The following is a 20,680-nucleotide window of genomic DNA, read 5'->3' on the forward strand; positions in this document are numbered from 1 at the left end:
ACATCTCAGATCTAAAAGGACGTCCTTCAATCCTGAAGTCGTGCCCTCTTGTCCTAGAATCCCCTACCATGGGAATCTGTTCAGGCCTTTTAACATTCCGAATGTTTCTATGAGATCCCCCCTCATTCTTCTGAACTCCAGGGAATACAGCCCAAGAGCTGCCAGATGTTCCTCATACGGTAACCTTTTCATTCTTGGAATCATTCTCGTGGATCTTCTCTGAACCCTCTCCAATGTCAGTATATCCCTTCTGAAATAAGGAGCCCAAAACTGCACACAATACTCCAAGTGTGGTCTCACAAGGGTCTTATAGAGCCTCAACATCACATCCCTGCTCTTATATTCTATACCTCTAGAAATGAATGCCAACATTGCATTCACCTTCTTCACAACCGACTCAACCTGCAGGTTAACCTTTAGAGTATCTTGCACAAGGACTCCCAAGTCCCTTTGCATCTCTGCATTGTGAATTCTCTCTCCATCTAAATAATAGTCTGCCCATTTATTTCTGCCGCGAAAGTGCATGACCATACACTTTCCAACATTGTATTTCATTTGCCACTTCTTTGTCCATTCCCCTAAACTATCTAAGTCTCTCTGCAGGCTCTGTTTCCTCAATGCTACCCACTCCTCCACCTACCTTTGTATCATCAGCAAATTTAGCCAGAAATCCATTAATACCATAGTCCAAATCATTGACATACATCGTAAAAAGCAGCAGTCCCAACACTTACCCCTGTGGAACTCCACTGGTAACCAGAAGCCAGGCAGAATAGGATCCCTTTATTCCCACTCTCTGTTTTCTGCCGATCAGCCAATGCTCCACCCATGCTAGTAACTCCCCAGTAATTCCATGGGATCTTATCCTGCTAAGCAGCCTCATGTGCGGCACCTTGTCAAAGGCCTTCTGAAAATCCAAGCACACCACGTCTACTGCATCTCCTTTGTCTACCCTGCTCAAAGAATTGCAGTAGGTTTGTCAGGCAGGATTTTCCTTTCAGGAAACCATGCTGGCTTTGGCCTATCTTGTCATGTGCCCCCAGGTACTCTGTAATCTCATCCCTAACAATCGATTCCAACAACTTCACAACCACTGATGTCAAGCTGACTGGTCTAGTTTCCTTTCTACTGCCTCCAACACCTCTTAAATAGCAGAATGACATTTGCAATTTTTCGGTCATCTGGTACAATGCCAGAATCTATCGATTCTTGAAAGATCATCGTTAATGCCTCCGTAATCTCTCCAGCTATTTCCTCAGAACCCGAGGGTGCATTCCATCAGATCCAGGAGATTTATCCACCTTCAGACTATTGAGCTTCCTGAGCACCTTCGCAGTCATAATTTTCAGTGCACAAACTTCACTTCCCTGACACTCTTGAAAGTCTGGTATACTGCATATGCCTTCTACTGTGAACTGATGCAAAATACTCATTTAGTTCCTCTGTCATCTCTGCATCTCTCATTACAATATCTCCAGCATCATTTTCTATTGGTCCTATATCTACCCTCAACTCTCTTTTACCCTTTATATACTTAAAAAAGCTTTTAGTATCTTCTTTGATATGAGTCACCAGCTTCCTGTCATAATTCATCTTTCCCTTCCGAATGACCTTCTTAGTTTCCTTCTGCAAGGTTTTAAAAGCTCCTCATTCCTCTATCTTCCCACTAGCTGTGGTTTCCTTGTATGCCCTCTCTTTTGCTTTTCCTTTGCCTCTGACTTCACTTGTCAGCCACGGTAGTGTCCTTCTTCCCTTGGAACATTTCTTCTTATTTGGAATATATCTGTCTTGCACTTCCCTCATTTTTCGCAGAAACTCCAGCCATTGCTGCTCTGCTGTCCTTCCTGCAAATGTCCCTTTCCAGTCAACCTCGGCCAGTTCCCTTCTCCTGCCACTGTAATTTCTTTTATTCCACTGGAATACTGACACATTGGATTTTATTTTTTCCCTCTCAAATTTCAGTGTGAACTCAATCATATTGTGATCACTATCCCCTAAGGGTTCCTTAACCATAAGCTTTCTTATCACCTCCGGATCATTGCACAACACCCAATCCAGCACAGCCAATCCCCTAGTGGGCTCAACAACAAGCTGTTCTAAAAAGCCATTCCTTAGACATTCTACAAATTCTCTCTTTTGAGGTCCAGTACTGACCTGGTTTTCCCAATCCACTTTCATGTTAAAATCCCCAACGATTATCATGACGTTGCCTCTCTGACACGTCTTTTCTATTTCCTGTTGTAATTTGTAATCCACATCCCGGCTGTTGTTTGGAGACCATTGGGGTCCTTTTACCCTTGCCATTTCTTAACTCAACCCATAGAGACTCTACACCTTCCAATCCTATGTCACCTCTTTCCAATGATTTAATATTATTTCTTATACAGAGCCACACCACTCCCTCTGCCTACTAACCTATCTTTCCGATACCAAATATATCCTTGGATGTTCAGCTCCCAGTGGCAGCCATCCTTTAGCCAAGTTTCAGAAATGGCCACATCATATTTGCCAATCTGTAGCTGAATTTTAAGATAGTTCATTTTATTCCTTATGCTGCGTGCATTCAAATGTAACACTTTCAGTCCAGTATGTGTTGCTTTCTGTTTTAACTGCACCACGCCTCTATTGCCTGTAACTCATCCCACTGGCAGTGATTAAGCCTCATCTCCTGCCTGTTCTTTCTATCATCTCTGTTGCACGTTATCTTTGATTTATTTCTGTTTTCCCCCTCCTCAGTCCTATCACTCCAGTTTCCATCCCCCTGCCAAAATAGCAAACCCTAACAGCTCTATTTAATGTGCCCACTGGGATATTAGCCCTTTGGGTTCAAGTGTAACCCGTCCTTTTTGTACAGGTCGTACCTCCCCCAGAAGAGGCCCCAATGATCCAGGAATCTGAATCCCTGCCCCCTCTCAGCCACACATTAATATGCCTGGTCATGCTATTCCTGCACTCGCTAGCACGTGGCACAGGCAGCAATCCTGAGATTACTACCCTGGAGCTCATGCTTTTCAGCTTCCTAACTCCCTGAATTCTCTCTTCAAGATCTCCTCCCTTTTTCTACCTACGTCACTGGTACCAATGTGTACCAAGACTTCTGGCTGGTCACCCTCTCCTTTCAGAATACTCTGCACCTGATCTGAGACATCCCATACCCTGGCACCTGGGAGGAAACACAACATGCAGGTATCTCTATCAGGCTGACAGAACCTCCTGTCTGTTCCCTTCACTATGGAATCCCCTCTGACTACCGTATTCCTCATCTTCTTCTCTCCCTTCTGCACCACAGAACCAGGCTCAGTGCCAGAGACCCGATCACCGTGGTCGTCCTCCGTCAGGTCATCCCCCTCAACCACATCCAAAATGAGTTAACGATTACTGAGGGAGATGGACACAGGGGTGCTCTCTACTATCTGAACTCTTTCCCTCGCTTCCCCGACCGTCACCCACTATCTAACTCCTTGGGGTGACTGCCTGTAGCTGCTCTCTATCTCCTGTTTGCCCTCACTAATAAGCTTTTGATTTCTATTCTATTCACACTACTTTACCGAACGGAGAACCACTGCCTTGTTTTAAGCCTCAGTCTTTCTTTTTCTTTTTTTTAAATTGAATTTTCAAATAGGTTACAGAAAGAAAAAAATTATCAACCCTTCTCCCCCCCAACATATCCCTATAGAAAAAAAAGAGAAGAAAAAAGAAAGAAAAAGGAAAGAAAGAAAGAATGCCTGGATTTCGGAAGATCCTCACATGCTCCATGGAGTTCATATTAGCTTTAATACATATATTTATTTCTTTCCCCAGATAACCAATAATGAAGATAAACCGGCATGGATTAGAATAGAATTAGATAAAATAGGAGAAAATATACCAGAAGATTTTATATATAAATGGGAATCTAAATGGATACGGGAAAAGAAAATCTCCTTTACGAAAACGTTTGATTGATTTATGGAATAAGATAAATGTTGATGATGAGATAAAGAAATCTTTATTAGCAAAGAGACCTTTAATTCAAAATAAACTTATCCCTTTTACAATGGATAATCAACTTTCATATAACTGGTTTCACAAAGGGATTAGATATATAGGAGACTGTTTTGAAGGAGGTATATTAATGTCATTTGACCAATTAAAGCCTCAGTCTTAACTAAGCACATTCTCTGCCAAGAAGTTGCCTTGGAAGATTTTCCAGCTGAGACTCTGAGACATTGTCAAGAAGGTGACAAGTCTAGGAGCTCCAGTGAAAGTCAGATATTCCCATTTTAGGCTGCTACAGCTGAAAACCACAGCTACAGCGATGGATCATGCAGTTAGTAAAATCATTTTAAGGCCATTAAAAAAAAATCCATGGCAAAGTCGATGATACCCAAACAGACTGGTATGTTTCCCTTTTGAGAGAGTGGAAGAGGGGATATTGCTCTGGATAAAAGTTAATTTAAGGAAGCGTGGATTCCAGTCGAGTCTGAATGAGTACACCACAGTTGTCACTGCCTTCATTAAAACCTGTGTGGATGAGCGTGCATCTACGAGAACATATTGTACACGAGAATAAAAAGCCATGGATGAAGCAGGAGGTTCATAGTCTGCTGAGAGCTAAATCTGGAGTATTTAAGTCTGGTGAACCAGGACTATACAAGAAGACCAGGTACGTCTTACGGAGGACTTCCTCCTGAGCATGGAAACAATTCCCAATGAACCTGGAGGTGGAATTATATGTGTGTCAACTCTAGCCAGGTTCACAGGCCATTACTTCCTACTAAGCGAAGCCTGGCATCATGTATGGTAGCGATGCTTCACTCGCAGACGGGCTCAACGCCTTTCATACACACTTTGAAATACAGCACCTGGTGACCCTGTGATCTGTCTCAGAGACTGACATTAGCGCATCTTTAAAGAGGTGCCAGGCCCCAGTGGAGTACTGATAGGGCTCTGAAAATCTGTGCCTGCCAACCAACCAGCAGGTCGGCTCAAACACATTTTGAATCTCTCAGTGCTACAGTCAGAACTTTACACCTGCTTCAAAAGGGCAACAATCACACCAGTGCCCAAGAAGTGCAGGGTGAGCTGTCCTAATGCCCTCTGTCCAGTAGCACCCACATCTATGATGATAAAATGTTTTGAGAGATTGGTTTTGGCTAGAATTAACTCCTGTCTCAGTGAGGACCTGGACCCAGTGCAATTTGTCTATCGCAAAGTCGGTCTATGGTGGACACGATCTCATTGGCTCTCCACACGGCCTTGGATCACCTGAACAACACAAATACTTCTGTCAATATGCTGTTTACTGACCACAGCTCAGCATTTAACACAATCACTCCGAGAGGTTTGATCAGAAAACTCCAGAACCTGGACCTCTGTACCTTCCTCTGCAACTGGACCGTCGACTTCCTAACTGAAAGGCCGCAATGTGTGCGGATCGGAAAAAAACATCTCCACCCCGCTGACAATCAACACTGGCGCATCTCAGGGATGTGTGCTTAGCCCACTGATCTCTCTCTCTCTACACCTAGGCACAGTTCAAATGCCATCAATAAATTTACTGACGACACAACTACTGTTGACAGAATTTCAGATGGTGACGAGGGGTGTTACAGGAGCAAGATATACCAGCTCGTTGAGCGGTGTCATAGTGACAACCCTACACTTAATGTCAGTAAGACTGAAGAACTGATAGTGGTTTCCAGAAAGGATAAGATGAGGGAACTCACAGCAGTCCTCATAGAGAGGTAAGAAGTGGAAAGAGAGAGCAACTTCAAGATCCTGGGTGTCAAAATCTCCAAGGATCTAACTTATGTCCAACAGCTAGAAAGGAGAAAGGGGTTACGTCTAACTTACAGCTAGAAAGGAGAAAGGGGTTGGGGGAGGGAAAAGAGGTTATTGTACAAGATTGAAAGAAGCTGCAGACATTGTGAACTCAGTCAGCTCCATCATGGGCAATAGACTCCGTAGCATTCAGTATATCTTTGAGGATTGATGCCTGACCAAAGCAGCATCCAGCATTAAGGATCCCGATCACCCAGGCCATGACCTCTCCTCATTGCTGCCATTAGGAAGGAGCTACAGGAGCTAAACTCAATGATTCAGGAACAGTTTCTTCCCTTCTGCCACCCGGTTTCTGAATGGACATTGAACCCATGAACCCTACCTCACTACTTTTTTGCACTGCTTATTTAATTTTTATTATGTATGTTTTAACTGTAATTGGCTATTTTTATTATTATATATTGCATTGTACTTCTGCCGCAAAGACAACACATTTCACGACATATGCCGGTGATATTAAACCAGAATCTGAACTGGAAACTCTAGTTTTGTTCCGTTCCAGATCCTTGGATTCAGACAGCTGAGGCTCGGCTGTGTCTGGGAGGTGAACCGGCTGCCAGTCCCTCAGCCTGCGGACTGAGGGGAAAGCCTTGGCAGCATCACCCATTGCTGCCTCTAGACGAGACATTTTCACGAACCCCAGACCCGTCACGGGCCCCGCGATACGCATGCGCCGCAAGATGGCGGCGGCAGCACCCATCATCAGTAGAAAATTCCCCGGGGTTCGGGTGTGAAGCGTGGAGCTGAGAGGGGGAAATACGCGGGATCATCCCGGGGTCCGTAGTGTGTCCGGCGCCCGGAGTAACTGTCCCTCAGTCCGGCTGCGGACGCCGGGCTGATGAAAACCCGCCAGAACCCCGCTCCTACCTGCTCCCGATGCTCCAGAGCCGCTTGTCCACTGGGCGCATGCGCGAATTTGGCAGCTTGCTGTCATCTATGCGCATGCGTCCAGGTTGACAGCGGACAGACGGTGATTTCTGAAGCGCTGTGCTTTCTGGGTATGCACGGTGCCATTTCAAAGTTCAAGGTTCAAAGTGTGTTTTATTTTCAAAATAAAGATATGTCACCATATATAACCCTGAGATTTTCTTGTGGGCATATTCAGCATATCTATAGCATAGTAACGATGACTGAAAGATCAAGTAGCGAGCAGTAGGCAACAACCTGTGCAAATGCAACTATAAATCAATAGCAATAAATAATGAGAATAATAATGAAATTAAACATGAGATAACGTGCTTTAAAGTGCAATCATTGCTTGTGGGACACTTCAATTATTAGGCATGTGAAGTTGAGTGTAGTTATCCCCTTTTGTTAAAGAGCCTAATGGTTGTTCAAGAGCCTGTTGGCCTTTACCCTCCCTTGTGTAACTGGGTCCTGGATTTCCTGTCAACTTGCCAGCAGGTGGTAAGAGTAGTCTGCCTCACCTCTGGCCCTCTGACCCTAAACACAGATGCCCCTCAAGGCTGTGTCCTAAGCCCCCTTGTGTATTCTCTGTATACTCATGACTGTGTCACCATCCACAGCTCTAACCTGCTAATTAAATTTGCTGATGATACAACATTGATTGACTTTATCTCAAATAATAATGAGGCAGCATACAGGGAAGAAGTCATCACCCTGACACAGTGGTGTCAAGAAAACTACCTCCCCCTCACAAATAGAAAGGTGCTGGATATGGACTACAGGAGGAATGGAGACAGGCTAACCGCTATGTATCAATGTATGTGGGGTTGAGCTTTAAGTTCCTCGACATACACATCACCAAGGGTCTCATGTGGTCTGTACATCCTGGCTGTGTAGTGAAAAAACCACAACAGTGCCTCTTTCACCTCAGATGGTTGAAGAAGTTTGGCATGAGCTCCCAAAATCCTAAGGTCCTTCTACAGGGGCACCGGGCTGCATCACTGCTTGTACTTCCCTCAATCACAGGACTCTGCAGGGAGTGATGCAGATAGCCCAGTGCATCTGTAGATATTCAGGAAATTTATGAGACAGGTGCATAAAAAGGATCAAAGGATCATTGGGATCCTGAGTCACTCCAACAGCAAACTGTTCCAGCTGCAACCATCCGGGAAACGGTACCGCAGCATGTCCTGTTGTACAGACTATTTATTACAAATGACTATAAATTGCACATTTAGACGGGGACGTAACATAAAGATTTTTACTCCTCATGTATATGAATGCTCCTTTGATCTAAAGAGAAACACCCTGGCTCTCTTAACCTATACTCAGGAGACATGCTCACTAATCCAGGTAGCATCCTGGTGAATCTCTGCATCCTTACTATAAGGCCGTAAGACTAGGATGAGAATCAGACCATTCACTCCATTGACTCTGATCCACCATTCCATCACGGCTAATTTATTGTTCCTCTGAACCTCATTCGCCTTTCTGCTCCCCATAATCTCTGATACCCTGACTAATGAAGGACCCATCAACCTCCACTGTAAATCAAACCAGCGAGGACTGGACTGGGGTTCAGCCAGGAATGGCAACACGCCTCTGATGCCAACACAGCATCACCAACCCAACCTCGACCATGTGTCCCTGGACCGTGGGAGGAAACTGGAACACCAGTTGTAAACCCAGGCAGCTACAGGAGAACACACAGCCTCCTCACAAGCAGCGGCAGGAACCTTCATCATTCTTGAGTTGGCTCCAATCCATCTGTTTTCCCAAGGGGAACACAGCAGCCAATTTAACTCTGTAACCTACGCAATTACAGCAGGTGTTTCAGATGACAAGTCAAACTCAACAAACAGTTGCAGAAACAAAATGACATTTTCCTATCAACCAGCGTCCAAATGTCGCCAATCTTTTATTTGTTGCCACGTCCTCCTCGTCTAGTTCCCTGGGACAATGCTCTCGGTGAGATTGTTTCACTCTTCAATCCGCAGAAAGCCATGCAGGAACTTCAAGTCAACCCTCTTCTCCCACAAAGTGCTGACCAGTGTAACACGTGGTCACTGGGAGGGAGAGAGGTAAACAGTAGGAAAGAATTTTAAAAGACCTGTTGAACAGAAATGAGGCTAGGAACCAGCTGACTGGCCTCAGTACTGTGCAGTGGGCGCGTTGAAGAGACAGAAGTCGGCTGAGGCACAGGATTTGAAATATAACTGATTTATTTGTCACACATCCACAATTTAAAACAGCAGACTAATTTAAGGCTGACAACCGCCTTCCTTGCTCAGTGACCAGGGTTCAATTCTGGGTGTGATGAGCAGCCGCAATAACTTCAGAATCCGATATCGACAGTCTGTCGGGAAATCGCAACTGGGTTCAGCCACCACGATGGCTAAAAAATTAACCTTTTGGACTTCATGTGAACATGTGAAGTTGCTGGTGTTTCAGCAGGAAGAATCATTGAGTAAAACTGTTTGATTATTTGGAACTGGTGTGGCCTTTCCTTATTGAGAACTCACTGGAGACTCGCAGGCTGGTTTAACTGAATGAAAGCATCCAGACCGGACAGAGTTCCTGGCCCAGTACTGAAGACCTGTGTTCATCCATATCTTCAGCCTCTCGTTCGGGCAGTGTGTGGTACCCACCTGCTTCAAGCAGGCTTCAGTCATATCGGTGCCCAATAGACAATAGACAATAGACAATAGGTGCAGAAGTAGACCATTCGGCCCTTCGAGCCTGCACCGCCATTTTGAGATCATGGCTGATCAATTACTATCAATACCCGGTTCCTGCCTTGTCCCCATATCCCTTGATTCCCCTATCCATAAGATACCTATCTAGCTCCTTCTTGAAAGCATCCAGAGAATTGGCCTCCACTACCTTCCGAGGCAGTGCATTCCAGACCCCCACAACTCTCTGGGAGAAGAAGTTTTTCCTTAACTCTGTCCTAAATGACCTACCCCTTATTCTCAAACCATGCCCTCTGGTACTGGACTCTCCCAGCATCTGGAACATATTTCCTGCCTCTATCTTGTCCAATCCCTTAATAATCTTATATGTTTCAATCAGATCCCCTCTCAATCTCCTTAAATCCAGCGTGTACAAGCCCAGTCTCTCTAACCTCTCTGCGTAAGACAGTCCAGACATCCCAGGAATTAACCTCGTGAATCTACGCTGCACTTCCTCTACAGCCAGGATGTCCTTCCTTAACCCTGGAGACCAAAACTGTACACAATACTCCAGGTGTGGTCTCACCAGGGCTCTGTACAAATGCAAGAGGATTTCCTTGCTCTTGTACTCAATTCCCTTTGTAATAAAGGCCAACATTCCATTAGCCTTCTTCACTGCCTGCTGCACTTGCTCATTCACCTTCAGTGACTGATGAACAAGGACTCCGAGATCTCTTTGTATTTCTCCATTACCCAACTCTACACCATTCAGATAATAATCTGCCTTCCTGTTCTTACTCCCAAAGTGGATAACCTCACACTTATTCACATTAAACACCATCTGCCAAGTATCTGCCCACTCACCCAGCCTATCCAAGTCACCCTGAATTCTCCTAACATCCTCATCACATGTCACACTGCCACCCAGCTTAGTATCATCAGCAAATTTGCTGATGTTATTTTCTATGCCTTCATCCAAATCATTAACGTAAATGGTAAACAGCTGTGGTTCCCAATATCGAGCCCTGTGGCACCCCACTAATCACCACCTGCCATTCCGAGAAACACCCATTCACCGCTACCCTTTGCTTTCTATCTGCCAACCAGTTTTCTATCCATGTCAATGCCTTCCCCCCCGATGCCATGAGCTTTGATTTTACCTGCCAATCTTCTATGTGGGACCTTATCAAATGCCTTCTGAAAATCGAGGTACACTACATCCACTGGATCTCCCCCGTCTAACTTCCTGGTTACATCCTCGAAAAACCCAAGAAGAGCACGGTAACCTGCCTCAATGACTATTGCCCAGTGGCACTTACATCCACTGTGATGAAGTGTTTTGAGGGGCATATCAGCTCCTGTCTGAGTGGTGACTTGGATCCGCTCCAATTTGCCCACAGAAGCAACAGGTTCTTACAAGAATCACCCCTTGCGACGCTGATCAGGGAGTCAGAGAGAGAACCTGTAATTACTGATAAGTCCCTTTATTGACAAGTACCGTTACTGTTGTGAACTTACATGACCACATACCCGTGTGCACACCTACTAGGTTTGCCTGGCCCTCCACGAACAGTCAAAGAATAGAAGGGATATTACCAGATAATAAAGAGTTTCTGCTGCTGACCACATGTGCCTCGTGCTCCCATTTTGAATTCCCACGTATCCACGGGGCCTTCACTTCCGTGATAGTTGGTCTCCGACAGAGTTACAGCGGCCAGCACACTTGAAGCGTCTGTTTTCACATTCGTTCCTTACCAATTCTAATATTGCAGTCCAGCGTCATCGGCTGTAGGTCATGTTTCTGACCTTCAACTCCTTTTTATTGGCTCTGCTCCAGGCCCTCTTCCCTGCGTCCAGGCCCTCTTCCCTGCGTCCAGGCCCTCTCCCCTGCGTCCAGGCCCTCTTCCCTGTGTCCAGGCACTCTTCCATGCATCCAGTCCCTCTTCCCTGCATCCAGATCCTCTTCCCTGCATCCAGGCCCTCTTCCCTGCATCCAGGCCCTCTCCCCTGCATCCAGGCCCTCTTCCCTGCATCCAGGCCCTCTTCCCTGCGTCCAGGCCCTCTCCCCTGCATCCAGGCCCTCTTCCCTGCATCCAGGCCCTCTTCCCTGCGTCCAGGCCCTCTTCCCTGCATCCAGACCCTCTTCCCTGCGTCCAGGCCCTCTTCCCTGCATCCAGGCCCTCTTCCCTGTGTCCAGACCCTCTTTCCTGTATCCAGGCCCTCTTCCCTGCATCCAGGCCCTCTTCCCTGTGCCCAGACACTCTTCCCTGCGTCCAAGGCCTCTTCCCTGCATCCAGGCCCTCTTCCCTGCGTCCAGGCCCTCTTCCCTGCGTCCAGGCCCTCTCCCCTGCGTCCAGGCCCTCTCCCCTGCGTCCAGGCCCTCTTCCCTGTGTCCAGGCACTCTTCCATGCATCCAGGCCCTCTCCCCTGCATCCAGGCCCTCTTCCCTGCATCCAGGCCCTCTTCCCTGCATCCAGGCCCTCTCCCCTGCGTCCAGGCCCTCTTCCCTGTGTCCAGGCACTCTTCCATGCATCCAGGCCCTCTTCCCTGCATCCAGGCCCTCTCCCCTGCATCCAGGCCCTCTTCCCTGCATCCAGGCCCTCTCCCCTGCATCCAGGCCCTCTTCCCTGCATCCAGGCCCTCTTCCCTGCGTCCAGGCCCTCTTCCCTGCATCCAGGCCCTCTTCCCTGCATCCAGGCCCTCTTCCCTGCATCCAGACCCTCTTCCCTGCGTCCAGGCCCTCTTCCCTGCATCCAGGCCCTCTTCCCTGTGTCCAGACCCTCTTTCCTGTATCCAGGCCCTCTTCCCTGCATCCAGGCCCTCTTCCCTGTGCCCAGACACTCTTCCCTGCGTCCAAGGCCTCTTCCCTGCATCCAGGCCCTCTTCCCTGCGTCCAGGCCCTCTTCCCTGTATCCAGGCCCTCTTCCCTGCGTCCAGGCCCTCTTCCCTGCATCCAGGCCCTCTCCCCTGTGAGAGACAGTCGGTAATTTATGGTTCTTTGTTCTCGATCAGCAACAATCTGGAATCACGCGGTACAGATTTAGACCCCAGTCAAAACCTGCGTTTTATCTCCAACCGAATGATCCCTAGTTCAGCAGATTACCTGAGACATCTTTATGTCACCTTCTAAAATTCTGATCAAGCCAAATGACTGACTCACAAAATGGAGGACGTAGTCTCTTCATAAATAGACATGTACTCCCTCAGGGAAAGAACATCTGCTTCTACAATCCTGGATTCATTCAAGTTCATCAATTTCTAGACTTCAGTTCTTCCTGGCCAACAAGGTCTACAGAAGATGGCATCTCACGCACTTCACACAACCCTGGAACATCTGGACAACAAGGTCTACAGAAGATGGCATCTCACTGGCACTTCACACAACCCTGGAACATCTGGACAAGGATGTTTACATCAGGATGCTCCTTTTTGATTACAGCTCAGAGTTTAATACCATCATGCCCTCGAAACTAATCAGTAAACTCCAAGACCTGGGCCTCAATACCCCCTTGTGCAATTGGATCCTGGGTTTCCTCACTTGTAGACCCCAGTGGGTTTAGATTGGCAAAAAAACATCTCCTCCACAATTTCGATCAGCACAGGAATAACACAGAGATGTGTGCTTGGTCCTCCACTCTACACCTATGACTGCCTGTCCAAGTACAGCTCGATTACCACACACACTTGATGCTCTCACCACTGCTGTGGGTTTATCAAAGGTGGTGATGAGTCAGAACACAGAAGAGAGATTGATAATTTGACTGAGTCATGCAGTAACAACGACCTCTCGATGTCAATAAGATGGAGTAGAGAGAGTCAGAGTCGAGGTGAGGTAAGTTACTTCTGAGGAATAGGAATAGGAAGTATGTCTGTGGGGCCGGTGTTCTGTACTGGGTGTCGGATGTGGGAAGTCTGGGAGACTCCCAGCCTCCCGAACGGCCACAGCTGCACCAGGTGCGTCGAGCTGCAGCATTAGGGAACTGGAGATGCAGCTCGATGACCTTCGTCTGGTCAGGGACAGTGAGGAGCTGATAAGAGAGGAGCTATAGGCAGGTAGTCACACCAGGGTCTCAGGAGATAGATAAGTGGGTAACAGTCAGAAGAGGGAAGGGCAAGAGTCAGAAATGAGAGAGCACCCCTGTGGCTGTCTCCCTTAACAATAAGTACTCCTGCTTGAGTACTGTTGGGTGGGGGGGACGGGGAACGGCCTACCTGGGGGAAGCAACAGTGGCTGTGCCTCCAGCACAGGGTCTTGCCCTGTGGCTCAGAAGAATAGGGGAAGGAAGAGGATGGCAGTAGTGATAGGGGACTCTATAGTTAGGGGGTCAGACAGGTGATTCTGTGGACGCAGGAAAGAAACACAGATGGTAGCTTGCCTCCCAGGTCCCAGGGTCTGGGATGTTTCTGATTGTGTCCACGATATCCTGCAGTGGGGGGGGGGGGGTGGAGAACAGCCAGAGGTCGTGGTACATATTGGTACCAAAGACAAAGGTAGGAAAAGGGAGGAGGTCCTGAAAACAGGCAACAGGGAGCTAGGAAAGAAGTTGAGAAGCAGGACCTCAAAGGTAGTAATCTCGGATTACTGCCTGTGCCATGCAGCGGTGAGAATAGGAATAGAGTGAGGTGGAGGATAAATATGTGGCGGAGGGATTGGAGCAGGGGGCAGCGATTCAGATTTCTGGATCACTGGGACCTTTTTTGAGGCAGGCATAACCTGCACAAAAAGGAAGGGTTATACTTGAATCCGAGGGGGACGAATATCCTGTCAGGGAGGTTTGCTAAGGCTATTGGGGAGAGTTTAAACTAGAATTGCTGGGGGGTGGGAACCGAACTGAAGAGACGGAGGCTCACAAATAGAGAAAGCTTGTAGGCGGTGTGAGAGGGAGGGTAGACAGGTGATAGAGAAGGGATGGTTTGAGATGTGTCTACTTTGATGTAAAAGCATCATGAACAAAGTGGATGAGCTTAGAGCGTGGATCAGTACTTGGGGCTATGATGTTGTGGCCATTACAGAGATTTGGATGGCTAAGGGGCAGGATTGGTTACTTCGAGTGCCAGGCTTTAGGTGTTTCAGAAAGGACAGGGAGGGAGGGAGGCAAAAGAGATGAGGGCGTGGAACTGTTGATCAGAGAGAGTGTCACGGCTGCAGAAAAGGAGGAAGTCATGGAGGGGTTGTCTATGGAGTCTCTGTGGGTGGAAATTAGGAACAGGAAGGGGTCAATAACTCTACTGGGTGTTTTTTATAGACCACCCAATAATAACAGGGACACTGAGGAGCAGATAGGGAGACAGATTTTGGAATGGTGCAGTAATAACAGTGTTGTCGTGATAGGGGTTTTTAATTTCCCCTGCATTGATTGGCATCTCCCTAGAGCAAGGGGTATAGATGAGGTGGAGTTTGTTAGGTGTGTTCAGGAAGGTTTCCTGACACAGTATGTAGATAAGCCTACAAGAGGAGAGGCTGTACTTGATCTGGTATTGGGAAATAGAGATCCAAGATGGCGGCGTGACGCAGCTTGCAGCGGCCACTCCAGAGCTGATTACCTGTTATTTGTGAAGTGGGGTGCCGTGCGCAATCATAATCGATTGAAAACGGACGTGGAAGCATGAAGAAACATCGGGAAATTCCAGGAAGACCTTCTTCGTTGCTGCTGCTGCTGTGAGGTCCGGGACTCTGCTGGGAAGAACAGGCCCCCAGTCCTCGGGGTCACGTAGTCTTAATATGCTCGGCAGAGGATGGTGCTCGGAGAAGCAGTGCCAGAGGGAATGGTCGTCGGCTCGGAGGTTCGACGGACTCGGAGTCCTTTCGACGGATTCAGGTCGCTTTCATTGTGTGCTGCGTCTGCGAGGCTGTTTTTGACGGAGTTTCCATTGTGTGCTGTCTGTGAGGCTGAGTCGGGCGGCGCCTTGGAAGTCCATAGCGGGGGTACTCCCTTCTGCCGCCAGCGTGGGATAGCGAGTCTATCGGGACCCTGAGGACTTGTGGAAACTGTGGTGATTTCTTTTGAACTTACAGTCCTTTAACATCTTGGACTATTTTTACTGTGCCCATAGTCTGGTTTTTTTTTAAATCAGTTATGCTATTGTTTGCTCTGTTGTAATTATGTGGTTTTGTGCAGGTCTTGTAGCTTTAGTTTTTGGTCTTGTTTTGTCTGGTGGATTTGGAGCTCCTTTCCGGGAAACGCGCTAGATGGTAGCGCGATATTAATACGCAGCAGCCTCTCCGGACTCTGGATTGGGGATTGCCAAACGTTATGTGGATTTTCTGGTGTAGTCTGTTTTGTCATGTGCTTTTGTGATATCATTCTGGGGGAACGTTGTCTCATTTTTTAACTGCATTGCATTTGTGGTTTCTAAATGACAATAAACTGAATCTGAATCTGAAATGAACCTGGTCAGGTGTCAGATCTCTCAATGGGAGAGCATTTTGGAGATAGTGATCATAATTCTATCTCCTTTACCATAGCATTGAAGAGGGATAGGAACAGACAAGTTAGTAAAGCGTTTAATTGGAGTAAGGGGAAATATGAAGCTATCAGACAGGAACTTGGAAGCATTAATTGGGAACAGATGTTCTCAGGGAAATGTATGGAAGAAATGTGGCAAATGTTCAGGGGATATTTGCGTGGAGTTCTGTACATGTAGGTTCCAATGAGACAAGGAAAGGATGGTAGGGTACAGGAACCATGGTGTACAACGGCTATTGTAAATCTAGTCAAGAGGAAAAGAAAAGTTTACAAGAGGTTCAAAAATCTGGGTAATGATAGAGATCTAGAAAATTATAAGGCTAGCAGGAAAGAGCTTAAGAATGAAATTAGGAGAGCCAGAAAGAGCCATGAGAAGGCCTTAGCAGGCAGGATTAAGGAAAACACCAACGCATTCTACAAGTATGTGAAGAGCAAGAGGATAAGAAATGAGAGAATAGGACCGATCAAGTGTGACAGTGCAAAAGTGTGTATGGAATCAGAGGAGATAGTGGAGGTACTTACTGAATACTTTGCTTCAGTACTCAAAACGGCAAAGGACCTTGGAAATTGTAGGGATGACTTTCAGCAGGCTGAAAAGCTTGAACATATTGACATTAATAAATATGGAGCTTTCAGAATGCACCAAGTTGGATAAGTCGCCGGGACTGGATGAGATGTATCCCAGGCTGCTGTGGGAGGCGAAGGAGGAGATTGCTGAGCCTCCGGCAACGATCTTTGCATCATCAATGGAGATGGGAGAGGTTCCAGAGGATTGGAGGGTTGCAGATGTTGTTCCCTTATTCAAGAAAGTAAGTAGAGTTAGTCCAAGAAATTATAGACCAGTGAGTCTTACTTCAGTGGTTGGTAAGATGATGCAGAAGATCCTGAGAGGCAGAATTTATGAACATTTGGAGAGGCATAATATGATTAGGAATAACAGACAGACATACTTTATTGATCCCGAGGGAAATTGGGTTTCGTTACAGCCGCACCACCAAAAATAGTGAAGAAATATAGCAATATAAAACCATAAATAATTAAATAATAATAAGTTAATCATGCCAAGTGGAAATAAGTCCAGAACCAGCCTTTTGGCTCAGGGTGTCTGACACTCTGAGGGAGGAGTTGTAAAGTTTGATGGCCACAGGCAGGAATGACTTCCTATGACGCTCAGTGTTACATCTCGGTGGAATGAGATGCAACTTGGACAGCATCCTCTTTTCAGACACCACCGTCAGAGAGTCCAGTTCCACCCCCACGACATCACTGACCTTACGAATGAGTTTGTTGATTCTGTTGGTGTCTGCTACCCTCAGCCTGCTCACCCAGCACACAACAGCAAACATGATAACACTGACCACCACAGCCTCGTAGAACATCCTCAGCATCGTCCGGCAGATGTTACAAGACCTCAGTCTCCTCAGGAAATAGAGACGGCTCTGACCCTTCTTGTAGACAGCCTCAGTGTTCTTTGACCAGTTCTTTGTCACTCCTGATGAAGGGTTTAGGCCCGAAGTGTCATCACTACCTCCTCCCATAGATGCTGTCTGGCCTGCTGAGTTCTGCCAGCATTTTGTGTTTTTATGGTTTTGTCAAAGGCAGTTTGTGCCTTATGAACCTGACTAAATTTTTTGAGGATGTGACTAAACATATTGATGAAGATAGAGCAGTAGCTGCAGTGTAGATGGATTTCAGCAAGGCATTTGATAAGGTACTCCATGCAAGGCTTATTGAGAAAGTAAGGAGGCATGGGATCCAAGGGGTCATTGCTTTGTGGATCCAGAACTGGCTTGCACACAGAAAGCAAAAAGTAGTTGTGGACAAGTCATATTCTGCATGGAGGTTGGTGACCAGTGGTGTGCCTCAGGGATCTGATCTGGGACCCCTACTCTTTGTGATTTTTATAAATGACCTGGATGAGGGATGGGTTAGTAAATTTGCTGATGACACAAAGGTTGGGGGTGTTGTGGATAGTGTGGAGGGCTGTCAGAGGTTACAGAGGCACATTGATAGGATGCAAAACTGGGCTGAGAAGTGGCAGGTAGAGTTCAACCCAGATAAGTGTGAGGTGGTTAATTTTGGTAGGTCAAATATGATGGCAGAATATAGTATTAATGGTAAGTCTTTTGGCAGTGTGGAGGATCAGAGGGATTTTGGGGTCCGAGTCCATAGGACACTCAAAGCTGCTGCACAGGTTGACTCTGTGGTTAAGAAGGCATATGGTGCATTGGCCTTCATCAACCGTGGGATTGAGTTTAGGAGCCGAGAGGTAATGTGGCAGCTATGTAGGACCCTGGTCAGACCCCACTTGGGAGTACTGTGCTCAGTTCTGGTCATCTCACTACAGGAAGCATGTAGAAACTATAGACAGGGTGCAGGGATTTACAAGGATATTGCCTGGATTGGGGAGCATGCCTTATGAGAATAGGTTGAGTGAACTTGGCCTTTTCTCCTTGGAACAACGGAGTATGAGAGGTGACCTGATAGAGGTGTATAAGATGATGAGAGGCATTGATCGTGTGGATAGTCAGAGACTTTTTCTCCAGGGCTGAAATGGCTGCCACAAGAGGACACTTGTAGTGCTTGGAAGCAGGTACAGAGGAGATGTCAAAGGCTTCGAGGAAAGAGCAGCAGAATAAAGGGTATAAAGGTAGTAAGGTAGAAGGGCTAAAGTGTGTGTACTTCAATGCAAGAAGCATCAGGAACAAAGGTGATAAACTGAGAGCTTGGATACATACATGGAATTATGATGTAGTGGCCATTACGGAGACTTGGCTGGTACCAGGGCAGGAATGGATTCTCAATATTCCTGGATTTCAGTGCTTTAAAAGGGATGGCAGGGGGAGAAAGGGGAGGAGGGGTGGCATTACCGGTCAGGGATACTATTACAGCTGCAGAAAGGGTGGGTAACGTAGCAGGATCCTCTTTTGAGTCAGTATGGGTGGAAGTCAGGAACAGGAAGGGAGCAGTTACTCTACTGGGGGTATTCTATAGGCCCCCTGGTAGCAGCAGAGATACTGAGGAGCAGATTGGGATGCAGATTTTGGAAAGGTGCAAAAATAACAGGGTTGTTATCATGGGTGACTTTAACTTCCCTAATATTGATTGGCACTTGATTAGTTCCAAGAGTTTAGATGGGGCAGAGTTTAAGTGTGTCCAGGATGGATTCCTGTCACAGTATGTCGACAGGCCGACTAGGGCATAGGTCGGCAACCCGTGGCTCCCTGTGGCTTTGGAAAATAAATGATGAATATTTAATTAAAATGTATTTTATGTTAGTTTGTTAGTTTTTGAAATGTAATTCTAAATTTGAAGATTATGGTGATCTTCTGCAATCTAAATAAAACGTGTTTTTTGTCGCTATTAATATACGTCACCACTGCCAATGCCTGACACCCGCCAGTGCGCGATTTCTTTAATTTTTCAATCCAAGGTAGGCTAACTATGGAGAATTCTAAAAAAAGAGACGTGACTGAAGAAAACAGAACGTTTAGTGATACGTGGGCAGATTCATTTGCTTTCACTGCTGACGAGACTGGTTTACCGGTATGCTTAATATGCAATGAGAAACTAGCAAACAACAAAAAGTCAAATGTCGCAAGACATTTCCAGAATAAACACGCAGCCTTTGCTCAAAAATATCCGGATGGAGATGAGAGAAAAAAAGCCGTTTCGGAACTGATGCGGAAGGTTGATCTGAGCAAAAATCATTTCAAGAAGTGGATGAAGTCTGGAAAATCAACTACATATGCTAGTTTTGTTGCCGCTCAGGAAATAGTCAGGCACGGGAAGCAGTTTACAGATGGTGAATATATAAAATAATCTTTCATTAAGATTTCAGACATCTATTCACGGACTTTAAAAACAAGAGTGAAATTGTGCAGAAAAGCAGGGATATGCCCCTCTCTGCAAAGGCTGTCAAAGACAGAACCATAAAAATGGCAGAAGACATCACAAGACAGCAAATTAAAGACATCAATTCAGCTGTGGCCTACTCGATTGCCTGTGCCGAGTCTAAAGACAAAGGTGATATTGAACAAATAGCGCTGTTCTGCCGGGCCACAGGAAGAAATGATTGAGTTGATACCTCTAAAAGGCCAAACACGGGGGGAGGACATCTGTGAGGCTGTCTTGAATTGTTTAAGAGCCAAAAGAATGAAGACCACCCACCTGGTGTCAGTAGCTACTGATGGGGCACCAAGTATGACAGGAGCGCACGAGGGGTTTGTGGCTTTACTGCAGAAGTCGCTGGACAGAAAGCTGCTGACTTTTCACTGCATCTTGCACCAAGAGGCACTGTGCGCTCAAACATTTCCTCCGGAATGCACAGAAGTAATGGATGTTGTCATTCAGATTGTCAATAAAATAATGGCAAAAAGTTTAAATCACCGTCAATTCCGTTTGTTACTGGACGAGCTGGAAAGCGTATATTCTGATCTCCTGCTGCACAACAAAGTCCGGTGGCTGTCCAGAGTGGAGGTGCTGAAACGCTTTGTCGCGTGTCTGGAAGAAGTGAAAACTTTCCTGGGCAGCAAAGGGCTCACCTTTCCTGAGCTGGAACAGCCAGAGTGGCTGGAAAAGCTACACTTCATGGTAGACATGACAGCGCACCTGAACACGCTGAACACAGCTCTTCAGGGGAAAGGACGCACAGCCCTGCACATGTTGGAGGATGTTTTGGCATTCGAGCGCAAGTTGACAGTGCTTGCCAGAGATTTACAGAAAGGCACATTGTCTCACTTCCCCAATTTGAGAGAGTTCAAACAAGCTCACGACATGATAAATTCGGAGTATTTACATTCTGCAATCATC

The 20,680-nt window shown here is 46.6% G+C and overlaps 1 protein-coding gene across 1 annotated transcript in view; it reads right to left on the reverse strand.

The window, feature by feature from the left end:
- LOC140716437 (uncharacterized) overlaps positions 1–6,724 on the reverse strand; it is a 37,724-nt gene extending 31,000 nt beyond the window's left edge. Inside the window, exon 1 of the mRNA XM_073029173.1 lies at positions 6,691–6,724. The gene's annotated coding sequence lies outside the window, so the exon portion shown is untranslated. The remainder of the gene's footprint in view (positions 1–6,690) is intronic.
- Positions 6,725–20,680: the final 13,956 nt, after the last annotated feature.

The sequence above is a fragment of the Hemitrygon akajei genome, chromosome 25 (assembly GCF_048418815.1).
Source record: "Hemitrygon akajei chromosome 25, sHemAka1.3, whole genome shotgun sequence".
In the NCBI taxonomy this organism is placed as follows: domain Eukaryota; kingdom Metazoa; phylum Chordata; class Chondrichthyes; order Myliobatiformes; family Dasyatidae; genus Hemitrygon; species Hemitrygon akajei.